The sequence below is a fragment of the Cnephaeus nilssonii genome (genome assembly GCF_951640355.1).
Source record: "Cnephaeus nilssonii genome assembly, chromosome: 5".
NCBI lineage: Eukaryota > Metazoa > Chordata > Mammalia > Chiroptera > Vespertilionidae > Cnephaeus > Cnephaeus nilssonii.
Genome location: NC_137076.1, coordinates 37,644,819 through 37,657,047, shown reverse-complemented (window position 1 = coordinate 37,657,047; position 12,229 = coordinate 37,644,819). Strand labels below are relative to the sequence as shown.

The 12,229-nt window shown below is 51.0% G+C and overlaps 1 protein-coding gene across 6 annotated transcripts in view; it reads right to left on the bottom strand.

Annotated features, from left to right (window-relative positions):
- Positions 1-12,229, bottom strand: part of SCRG1 (stimulator of chondrogenesis 1) — a 120,196-nt gene that overhangs the window by 93,421 nt on the left and 14,546 nt on the right. The window contains exons 3-5 of one of the 6 annotated variants that reach the window (XR_013813559.1): positions 11,364-11,538; positions 10,973-11,015; positions 8,183-10,802 (exon numbers count right to left, since the gene is read on the bottom strand). The exons of 3 other annotated variants lie outside the window; for them this stretch is intronic. The gene's annotated coding sequence lies outside the window, so the exon portion shown is untranslated. Of the gene's footprint in view, positions 1-8,182; positions 11,539-12,229 lie in introns of those variants that run through there. 2 more of the 6 variants (XR_013813560.1, XR_013813558.1) reach the window with 2 other exon arrangements.

The window sequence follows — 12,229 nt, the reverse complement described above, 5'->3', positions numbered from 1 at the left end:
GCGGCTCAGTGATTGAGCATCCACCTATGAACCAGGAGGTCATGGTTTGATTCCTGGTCAGGGCACATGCCCAGGTTGTGGGCTCATTCCCCAGTGTGGGACATGCAGGAGGCAGCCGATCAATGAATGGTTCTCTCTCATCATGGATGTTTCTATCTCTCTCTCCCTCTCCCTTCCTCTCTGAAATCAATAAAAAAATATATGTTTTTTAAAATGGTAGTGAAATACCACATTCTTGATTACATGAGTTACCAAAGGTTGATAGCCTGCAGTATGAAAAACACTGCTCGAACGTGCACACTGTGGTAAGCGAACCATGGGCACCATAAGAGCCGCAGCAGCAACAGCGGACTGCCGTCATTACTAACGCTGCTGAGTGCTCTGTGTGTTTGACTGTATGTTACTGTCATTTCAATTAAAATCTTCAGGCTGCAATAGGCCACAATACAAACTTTAATCTCTTAGCAGAAATTCTCTTGGTGAATTAAACAAACGTTACTTTCATTGAATTCATCTTAACTTCGTTTGGTGATGATTTGCAGCGGCACATGTGGACGGCTGGATTTTCATCACCAGACTGGCAGTTATTTTCTAAGTTTCAACAAACATTTTTGTACAGTGAAGGTTGGTTTAAATCGGGTAAAGCAATATGATCGATATGATTGCATCATGGAGTCTCTCCCTTCTCCCTGTGAAATAACTGTAGTTCAAAGACTGTGAACATTTCAAGGATAAAAAAATATATATATATGAGGTTTTGAAAACGGAAACGTGTGCCTCCCTAATAGATTCAGACCCTGAGCTGTCACACAGGAGGGAAGCCCTCCTGTCAGAGGGCTGCTGCCTCTTTTGAACCGTGCACCTACTCTGTCACTCGGCAATAGGTAGGCCACTGCACACCACACACCGCACGGAGACCGGATCCCGCAGCCACAGCAGCCGCGTGCACACCAGGCGTGCGTGCCCTCCCGGCCCCACACTGCATCTGCAGCACAGACAGGTCCAGGATGCTGGCAGATGGGAACCGGCCTTCACCTCTCCGCGCTCTCCCTCCCAAATCAAAACCCACCGTGAGCGCCGCGAAGAGCCCGGAAACCTCATGGATTTAATTATGTCAGTTCCCCGAGCTCCATGTGGCACACAGGACACCCCGCTTCCCTTCGGGCTGGCCGTCTTCCTGCGAGGGGTGAGGAAGAAGAAAAAAGCCAAGCTCCATTTCCCCAGGGCGGAGGGCGGAGGGCGGAGGGCGGAGGGCGCAGAGCGAGAGCGACCGCCCGGGACTGGGCTCGGCCTTCCGCCTTGAACTCTGCTTTGCGCCGGCAGCGAGCTCCCCCCGCGCCAGCAGCGGCTGAGAGTTGGCGCCACCTGGCTTCTTAAAGAAGAACCAAAGGCTGGATGGAGGTCCAAGAGGTTGAAGGGGAGCCCGCGCTCCCCTTTTTTCCAGCGCGGCCACCAGCGCAGGGAAGAAAGCCCGGGTGTGACTTCCACCCAGCGCCTGATGGGTGATGGTCATGCACAGAGACTAGGAGAACAGACTATGAGTGTGCAACAGGGACTAGAAGTAAATTCTGTGCTGAGCATGGTGAGTTTTTAAAAAATCTACAAAGGGCAGGGCAGCCGGGCAGCTGCTGGAGGCAGACAGGGCAATTACCTTCCAGGGAATGGAAAACACCAGGGACTCCCCTCGCTACTGAGGTTAGAGTAGCGGCTTCCCCGTTTAAAGCAGGTACAAAGTGCAGAAATAACTGGCAGCTCAAAGCAGTACACTAGTAACTCAGCTCGTACGCATTGATCAGCTCTGGCTCCTTTGCATCGATCACCTATTCTGCACAAACTTCCTACACCAACTGGTGGGAGAAGAACGAAAACAGCAGAAAGAACGTCCTAAGGTTCCAACCTCCACTTGCAACATTGGCAAGGAGGCGGGTTGTAAAACGAATCCCCTCTGCCTCGGTTAGTTCTCATGCACAATGGGGGAAAACGCTGCCTTCAGTAACTGTTCCAAGTGACCCTGTGAAAATAAAATGAAAGCCTGGTGGGGAAGTGCTTTCAACATTACGGATTTACTAGGACGGTAGGGTAATAGTCGTAGTAAAAATGGCAATGGCCTATAATTACCTGCTCAGTGCTCTATAAATTTGCACCAAGTTTGTATTTGTGTGTGGACCTAATGAATTCACAGAATGGCTGCTAACCGGAGACACTGCTACAAACTGCTTTATCTAGAACCTGGACTAGTCATCAAATGCAATTATTTACCCACCTACCTCAGCATGCCTTTTAAAGGCTGGGATCTAGAGAAAGGTATGTTTGAAAACTGTTTTTCGAGGTAACCATGCAGGCGTACAAGCAGACACAGGGATGCATAGAATACGAATGCACGAAGTGCATGTCTGAACATGTGTGCGTGTGTGGGCAATATGGGTTTGCATTGATTATGGTAAAGACTCACGTACCGTGCCACACAGTTTACAGACTACTTTTGCGTTGACTTTTCACTTACTCTTCACAATATTAGGGGCATTGTTACTCCCCCATTTTGCAGATAAATAACACTGAGACTCAGAAAAAATAACTTTCCCAAAATCTTTATTGATTTCAGAGAGGACGGGAGAGGGAGAGAGGGAGGGAGACAGGAGTGATGAGAATCGGCTGCCCCCTGCACGCCCCCTTACTGGGGATCGAGCCCGCAACTCGGGCCTGTGCCCTGACCGGGAATCGAACCCTGACCTCCTGGTTCATAGGTCGATGCTCCACCACGGAGCCACGCCGGCCGGGCTGCTTTCCCAAAATCTTGATGATAAGAAGCTCTAGAACCAAAGCCATTTATTCTAATTCTGGACCATTTTCATCATCAGCATGCATGTGAGGGACACCTACGGTGTGCCAGGCATTAAAACATTGTGGCCACAAATATTAAAGACTTATTCGGCTGCCCTCAAGAACTCACACCTAGTGGAAGAGACAGACATTGCAATCCTGTAGGATATAAACTCTGCAATCAGTCTGGGGCTTAGTGAAGGCTTCCAAGACAAGGAGATCCAGGCCGGATCTTGCAGGACAAGTAGAATGAAGTCCGATGGAGACGGAGAGAAGTTGTGTACCAGGCAGGAAGACATCACATCAAAGACACGAAGGTAAAAGAACCTAGGGTGTTCGGTTTAGTTCAGCAGAGACAGAGCTTGGCATGTGTGCAGGGAGTGGCAAGAAAGGAGACCATTAAGAGCATTATATGCTCAGCAGTTGGGTTTTCCTGGTCTATAGGGAGTGAATGGAAGATTTAAAGTAGGGAAGTGACATGATCAGATTTATATAAAGACCGCTCCGGTTACTGTGAGGACAGACGGGAGCGTAGTCCACTGGCAGTGGGAGAAATGATGGTATTTCGCAGGCCAAACGCAGTATCTGTCATTATTAAGGTAGGAAATGGGGTGGGGAGAAGAGAGGATGGATTTGAAAGATATTTAGGAGGACCTGGTGACAGTGGCCAGGTTACCAGCCTGAGTGCCTGATGGGTGATGGTCACTCACAGAGACTAGGAGAACAGACTGAGTTTGCAACAGGGACTAGGAATAAATTCTGTGCTGAGCATGGTGAGTTTTAAAAATCTAAGTACATCTACAAAGAAATGCCCTACAGTAGGGAGTTGGATATTCAGGTCTGGTGCTCCAAGGAACACTGAATTGTAAAGAGATATGCCATCTACATCAACTGAAACCACAGAATAATTCATCACCATTATCATCATCACCATCATCATCATTGCTAAGATGCATCCAGTACTTACTATGTATCTGGCACTGTGCAAATCACTTTTAGTAGATTATCTCACTTAATCCTCACAACCTCGGGAAGTACCATGATTAAGAATTGCCCAGGGACAGGTTTTCATGTGAGAAGAGAAAAGGTCTAAAACAGGACCCTGAAGATTAAGAAGAATGGCAGGAGAGCTTTCTCTACCAGATTGCACAGCTATAGTCCCAAAGAATAATTCACTAGTACATAACCATGCAGCCTTAAAGGCAAAAGGCAACATGTCTACCTCCAGTTGGTTGAATTCTCAGCTCTATTCTTGCTCCATTCCTGCCTGGGAAAACATCCTGGAGGGGCTATCGGGGCTGCATAGCCCACTCCTACATGCCTAAGGTCCCTGCTGAGGGACACTCTTTCAGAATTGGTGCTTTGTGGGTTTATGTTTAGCCTCAAAGTCATCAAGGTGCCCCAGCCTGAAAGTGATAGAAGAAAAGACTGCTGCTATCCCACCATACAGCCAGGGAAAGCATATCATGACTGTTGTTCTGAAACATTTTGTAGTCCAGCCAGACAGCATCAATCAGGCTAGTCAAGGTCAACCAGGGCCAGACAGGCAGGAGGACAAAGTGCGCTAGACTTAATTTTCAACATGGTCACAGTGCCTCCAGTCATTTTCTCACATCAAAAAGGTGCTCCCCCAAAGTAAGAGCAGCTTTACTATCCTGTTTTGAATGGTGGACAATTCCTCAGTTAGCTCTTCTAACCTGCCCCCAATATTGATAATTTGGGAGTTTGTTGTGTGAGGGGAAAAGATCAGTTGAATATTATTCTGAACATTGGCTTTACCTTCTTAATTATTATTTTGCCTCTTTATTAAGTGTGACCAGGGATTTTTGTCTCTAACATTGAATTCAAGATTCTAAAAACAAATGAGCCTGGCCGTTGTGGCTCAGTGGTTGAGTGTTGGCCTATGAACCAGGAGGTCACAGTTTGATTCCTGGGGCACATGCCTGGGTCACAGGCTTGATCCCCAGTGTGGGGCATGCAGGAAGCAGCTGATCAATGATTCTTTCTCATCATTGATGTCTCTATCTCTGTCTCCCTCTCCCTTCCTCTCTGAAATCAATAAAATATATTTTTAAAATGTGTAAATACATAAAAACAAAGGAGACTTGCTGCTGTATTGTTCATTAGAAGAACCATCACCTTGTCCCAGAGATCCTTAAAGGTCTCACACAATAGAGCTGGCATCCTATCTAATAAAAGAGTAATATGCAAATTGACTGTCACTCCAACACACAAGATGGCCGTCCCCATGTGGTCAAAGATGGCTGCCCCATGTGGACACAAGATGGCTGCCACAAGATGGCCAGCAGGGGAGGGCAGTTGGGAGGGACCAGGCCTGCAAGGGAGGGCAGTTGGGGGTGATCTAGCCTGCAGGGGAGGGCAGTTAGGGGTGACCAGGCCATCAGAGGAGGGAAGTTGGGGGCGACTGGGCCTGCAGGGAAGGGCAGTTGGGGGGACCAGGCCTGCAGGGGAGGGCAGTTAGGGGCAATCGGGCTGGCAGGGGAGCAGTTAGTCATCAATCAGGATTGCAGGGGAGTGGTTAGGGGGTGATCAGGCTGGCAGGCAGAAGGGGTTAGGGACAATCAGGAAGGCAGGCAGGTGAGCAGTTGGGAGCCAGCAGTCCTGGATTGTGAGAGGGATGTCCAGCTGCCTGTTTAGGCCCGATCCTACTGGGATCGGGCCTAAACGGGCAGTCGTACATCTCTAAAGGGGTCCCAGTTGGACAGGGTGCAGGCTGGGCTGAGGGACACATTCCCCCGTGCACAAATTTCATGCACCGGGCCTCTAGTGTTTACATAAGCACCACCCAAGTGAAATGGTACTGACTGTGTTTTGCTTTAAATGCCTCCTCCAAGACTATTATATTCTGGCCCAGATATTCCTGATATAAATGAGAAAGTAGGATAGTTGGGGTGGTAGAAGGAGGTAACCTAAAGACTTGATCTATGCTCATGTAAAACTGTCACAAACTCTGGTGGGTCCCATCTTTGCAGGAACCTTCTTGAAGGAGTGTGGCACTGAGCAGGAAGCCCACCTGGGCTCTCCAGCTGCATGACCCAGGAAACCAGCTCTCTGGGGTCCAGTGTGTTCATCTGTAGGATGAAGGGGCTGAAGAATCTCTAAAGCGTTTTGCAAGGTTACCATTCTCTGGGTCCTTAATACAAGAATAAGCAGCATTCTAGTGTTGGCTCTGTTGCTTCTCCATCTGGTAAGGAAGGAGCTCATTGTATGTTGATACATATGCTCACATCAGAAAATATGAGAGCAGAAATTGGATTTGTGGACCAACAGATGACATATATATATATATATATATATATATATATATATATATATATATATTATATAATATATACTATATATATATTGACCTATATATGGGATGTGATCTAGAGAGAGAAAGAGAGAGAGAGAGAGAGAGAGAGAGAGAGAGAGAGAGGGCTCTTGACTAGTCAAGAGATGCAATGGGCTGATGGCAAAGCCAGCTCTAAAGTCCAGATTTTCTAACTACTTGTCAGGTAATGTATCCACTGCTCTCTGTGTATAAATCATATAAGTCACCAGAACATTGGGAGATTTGATAAGATTGGTGTTTAATCATCTCCATGTGTCATGTGCTTCCTTCCCCCACCATCATCGATGCTGCTTTTCAGAAAGCTGCGGGTTCTGGAGACCGTATGAATCTTCTTTTAAATGGGAGCCTCAAGAATTTACCACTGCCTTTAATACTAATCCTACATGTAAATTTGCAGAAGGATAACATCCTGGGATCATTTTTCAGAGGTGATGAAAGGAGTCCATTTAACGGAAGAAGCTAGAAGAGAGGAAATTATCCAGCTTGTCCTTCCACTGAGGGCAATCTGGGGTAGTGAGCCCAGCAGGCAATAGGGATGAGAAAGAGGACACTCCCCCCTCCACCCCCTCCCAGCAGAGCTGTGTGCTCTGGGCAAGGGACTTTACCTCATTGGATCTTAGTTCATCTTCAGGGAAGTTCAGAAGTTGAATTAGATCTCTTTAATTACTCCAAATATTCCTAGATTTCATGTGGAGAAATTCCTAAGGCAAACTGCCTGAACTTTTAGCCAGCTGTCCCCTGTGTCTCTCTACTGGGTAATTTAAAAAATCTGGGACAGTGATCTAGATAATAATGATAATAATAATAGTAAATAGCAGCAGTTAATGTGGAAGAGAACTTTGCAACTGAATCTTGTTTAGACTGAAGTAAAAAAAAAAAAAAAAGGTGCTTTGCAGGCTGTTGCCTTCAGTTAGTTCATTCAATTCTCATTCAGTAAAGATTGAAGTGTCCCCTATGTTGTGAGCTACAAGCTAAGGCCTGGGGATTCAGCCAGAGTATCTGGACCACATGAAGCACTTACCAAAAGCGACCCAGGGCCTCTGAATCTGATAATGCCTCAACTCTGCCACAGCTGGCTCTCGGGTCCTAGTCAAGTCTCGGCCCCTCGGGCCTGGATCTGCAGCCACCCCATCTTCAAAGTCCCTTCCTGGGCTACATTCAGTTCCAGAAAGGCCTCCACGAGCGCCTCCGCACAGCCGCCTACTGCCTCCAGTGAACGCAAGACGCCCTAGGTAACCTGAGCCCGTGGCTCCCTCCCATTTGGGGAGAAAAAAACGGGGGGGGGAGCAGGGATGAGAGAGAGAGAGAGAGAGAGAGAGAGAGAGAGAGAGAGAGAGAGAGAGAGGAGGGGAGAGAGAGAAGTGTGTGTGGGGGGGTGGAGACTGAGAAACATGTTTTGGCAGGCAAAGCCTTCGGAGACTACCATATGTGCTCCATATTGAGCAGCCCCTGGTCTTTGATGTTTTTTCTGAAACTGAAGACATTCTTCTTTCCCCAACTGCGCCTAAGTACTACAGACATTAAAACAATGAGGCCCGAGCGCGCGGACCCGGCTCTAAGTGTTTAATTCGTCCTTCACCCAAGCGCCAGCCCCCGGTGAGCTCCCCGGCGGGCACCCGGGCCGCGGGCAGGGCGGCCGCCCCCTCCCGGCCCATCCCCCTTCCAGGCCCGGGTTGGTCTGGATCCGAGAACGCCCTTCGCGCCAAGTTCGTTCGGATGTAAGTACTTTCCCAAACGCTCGGCGAAAAAGTCCCCCAGATGTTTCCTGTGTCACGGAAACGAGCCCAGGTTGGATCTGAAGCATTCTTACGACGGCGGGTCACGGGGCGCGCCCGGCGCCCGCGAGCCCGGCTCCCTGGCGAGCTGCGGGGTGCGCGCGCTCCCCCCACCCCCTCACTCGCGGGGTTCGCGCCCACCCCTGGCTCGGGGGGGGGGGCGGGGGCTAGAAGCTCGGCAAAAAACAGACACAAACGGGCGTGGGGTGCTGTTTTTATTATGTGCGGAATTATGGATCGCCACCGACGATCCCTAGTAAATTTACACTCTGATCCTTGGGGAGCTGGTGAAACAGTCACGCCTGCGCCTGTACATTTCGCCTTCTCTTTGCCTCCCTCTACCCACGGCCGACTCGACGACGCCCTTAACTCGGGGTCCTCGACAGGGGACAGCGAGACCCTTGGCCTGCGGCCCAGGAAGAACCCAGAGGCGGGAAATTCCCCACGCCCGGCGGGAGGGGTGGTGGGGGGGGGGCGCGCACGAGGCTTCGCAGAATGGGGCCCCTCAAAAGTGGGCGGGAGGGGCGCAGGGCGGGAGGGGCGCACCCCGGGGGGAGCTGCGTCCAGGCTCCCGCTGCTTCCGGGTCTCAGCGAGAGTTTCCCGGGTGCGCGCACGGCCGGTTTCGGCGCCGATGGATAAGGACGCTTACGCCAGGCTCGTGCCAAAAGGGAACAATGATGACCCTGCGGATAATAACGTCGGGGCTGGCGACACCAGGACCCCCAGAGGGCACGTCAGCGCCTGCTCTCTGCCGGCTCAGAGAAGGGGGGTCCTGCGGGAGCTCGGGATGCCCCGGGATCCGCGAAGCTGGGGACCAGAAGGCCGCCGCGGTCACGGGAATCCAGAATAAAGTCACTGGGCACACGGGGTACGGCCTTTCTGCCCTCCGGCCTCCTGCAGAGCCTCTGTGCTTGGTCATCTGAGATGAGACTGGACTCAGTCGCGTGGATTCCGCCCACCTGGACCCTGGAGGCTCAGGAAAGGAGCGCTCTCGGACAGAGGCCACAGTGTCGCCTTGACTGTGTTAAAGGGGCCATCCAGAGTGGGCTCCCTGGACGCCGAAGTGCGGGTTTTCCAGGAATCGGCCCTGGGTTGAAAGTGGGAGTAGATTGCCCAGGCGGCGTGGCTCAGTGGTTGAGCATCAACCTCTGAACCAGGAGATTAGGGTTCCTTGGTTCCATTCCTGGTCAGGGCACATGCCTGGGTTGTAGGCTTGATCCCCAGGAGGGGGCAGGTAGGAGGCAGCCAATCCACGATTCTCTCTCATCATTGATGTTTCTATCTCTCCCTCTCCCTCTCCCTCCCTCTCTGAAGTCAATAAAAATATATTTTTTTAAAAAAGAAAGTGGGAGCAGATTTCCCTGAAGTAATCTCGTATAGGAGCCTGAAATTAACTGACTAGGCACACGATATACACCTGCGTGCCTGGACGTACCACCGCTCTCCAATAATTGCCCCTTTCCTTCGGAGAACCCGCCCTGTCACCCAGAACCTATTGTCTGGGCGCGTACTGCGTTGTGTGCTCAGAAGTTAGCAGGCTCTTTAGGGGACACAGGGTCACTGATTCAGGACTGGGAATTAGTACCTTGGTGGAAGAAAGGGACGACACCCATTAAAATTACTTCTTGTGCTACAGTGTGTGTTTTTCTTGAACGAATCAAAGGCACCTAGAGAAGAATATACCATTGTATGCCTGGACTTGGAGGCTCGGCTCCCTTTTTCTGACCCTTGCTCAACCCGGCTTTCCCCTCAGGAGGTTTGGAATTCCCCTGCGGGTGGGTGGGGAAACAGCCAGCCCAGGTAAGTATGGGAGCCACATGGTCTCGCGAATGGAAACAAGGAAATCATCTCCAAGTGCAAGCCGGCAGGTGGGGTTAGATGGAAGCTGAAAGGGAAGAGGAAACCGATCAACCCCAAGGCGGCAGACTCCGTAGGGGTGGTGAGGTGTGAGGAACAGTCAGCATTTGGAGCCCTGGAGTCAGAAGATGTGTGGCAGCTGTGAGAGAACTTCCTGGTCTGCAGTAAAGTCCACGTGACCGAGAGGATGTTTCCGTAATCCCGTTGCCTGGCTACCTTCCTCTCTCTACACGTCTGCAAGTTTAAGAGACTGTACTGGGTTCCAGGTGAGTGGTGGTGCTGGCCAAATACGGGCCGGGGAAGGAGCCCTGACTTATTGCCTCCCCAGCTCTCGCCTGCAAGGTGACAGAGAGGCCCCATTTTCAGAATGGGGAGTCCAGGATCCCCCTTTCCAAGCCAAGAACCTGTCAGTTCCAGACCCTCCCCAAACGGTCCAAACTGAGCTTTTTTTTTTTTTTCCTATCCATGTAAATCACCAAGCGACTTCCACCAGCCCCTGGCTCCCTCTGACCTCGAGGTTCTGGAACGCAATCTTCCATAATTAGGGCCTGACCACGATGGAAATATATACAAGATGTTTACTTTTCTTAGTGAAAAAAAAAATTAAAAGGAGCCTGGCTCCAACAGTGGGGCTCCCTGGGACGCAGGGTGTGCATTGAAGAGGGGGCCAGCAATCCGATAACCTTGAACCCTTCTCCAACTGGGGGAGGGGAGGTGGAGAAGGCCCACGCGGCTCTCCAACGCGGCTTTCTCCTGGCCAGGGATCCCACAGCCGTGCAGGTGTTGCCTCTCGGTCCCTGTGGCCAGCTGGCCCTTGCTTGCACTCTCAGGTGCCCTAGACAGGCACGTGCGGACTGGCCCACTTCGCAGATATGCAGAACCAGGCTGTGCTCCATTGGGGTTTTTGCATTGGTTCCCCGCTGGCTTGGAGGGACCACCCTCCATGGTGGTTGAATGTGGGCTTCTCCAACGGGCAGCAGGAGGGTAATAGAACCTGCTCAAGAGCAAACGCAGGATCAGACATCGATCGCCAGGGTTGGAGAATGTAAACGCGGGCAGGTTGGAGGATAAGCCCGTGAGACCCAGGGGGAAGGACTTGGAGTTCCAAGAGTCCGGGGGTCCTGGGAAGGTGGGGGGAGCTCGGCCTAGGAGGCCACAACTCACCGTGGGAAAGGGAGACGGCGGGCCCATCACATTTCCCGCATTTCTAGGAAGAAAATGCTGTGATTTTCCCGAAGAGGAGTGAATGCACAGAGGTGAGGATCACCAGCGCTAGGAGCGGCACTTTCAAACCCCTCCTTGGGCAAACGTTCTTGTTTTGCAATGGCAAACTCAATGCAACCGAGGTGATGGCTCGTGATCACAAAGCCAGTGTGACCAGGAGCCAGGACCTGGGTTTGGCTCCGAAGCTCAGTCAGCACTTGCCACTCAGTCTCTGACAAGCAGCTCAAGGGGGATCTTCCGCGAGGTACCTAATTCTACAAGAGTCGCTGATCTGCCCCAAAGCCTGACGGCTTTTGAAAGGGGTGTCATCCTTAGCAGAGGAGACACTTACCTTAAACCTGCTGCTGGGGAGAGGAAGTGAAAGAGGGGAGTTGTAAGTCTTCTTAAGTACCCCAGGAGTGTGTAAGCACGGTGTAGTCTAATTGTTTCAGGTAACTGCCTTCCAGCCCCACACAACTGCCAGCTCCGGAGCTCAGAGTCCACCTGCCAGCGCCTCTTCGCCCTGCCTGAGTGAATGCCAGGGAAGCAGCTGGGGATATTGTTAGCCTGTGCAATTCCCTGATCGCAGCCACCACGGAGCCCCAACTACGATGGTTTTCTCATTTGGAGCCATTTCTTTTGGTCTTGGCTTAAGGAATCATTCTGGTCATTACTAACTGTAATAAGCTCACTCTGGCCCAAGCGGCCTGGGATGGCGAGGAGCCCAGGGGCTCCCCTGGGGTTTGGGGCAAGGCACTCTTATTTGTAGCCGGGTGGGGAAGGACCTCTACAGGACTTGCCTGAAGCTCCCAAGGCTTCCCCATCCCTGCTACCTGTCGCTGTCCCCAGCTTTCCCTACCCATCGCCAGTGGGAAGAGTCCTCAGGGGACCAGATCCACTTACTTGCTTGGGAATGTGCCCATCCCAAGCAAAGGAGCCCAGAGAAACTGAAGGAGGGAACTGGGCTGCAGAAACCACGTGGAGAAACCCAGTGAAGTGGAGACAAACATGCTTTTAGCTTTAGTTCTTGAAATTCCAGGCAGAAATCCAAATGCCCTTCAAATTTTGTGCACATTCATTCCCCTTTTTCTTTCCCTCTCTTCCTACAGTTTCTTGTTGTTGTTGTTTTAATTTCCCTTTTTAATTTCTTGATTTTCAGAGTTTTCAGACCGCCTGAGTCCCTGATAAAAGAGGAGATGTCACTCCCAAGTCCCCACC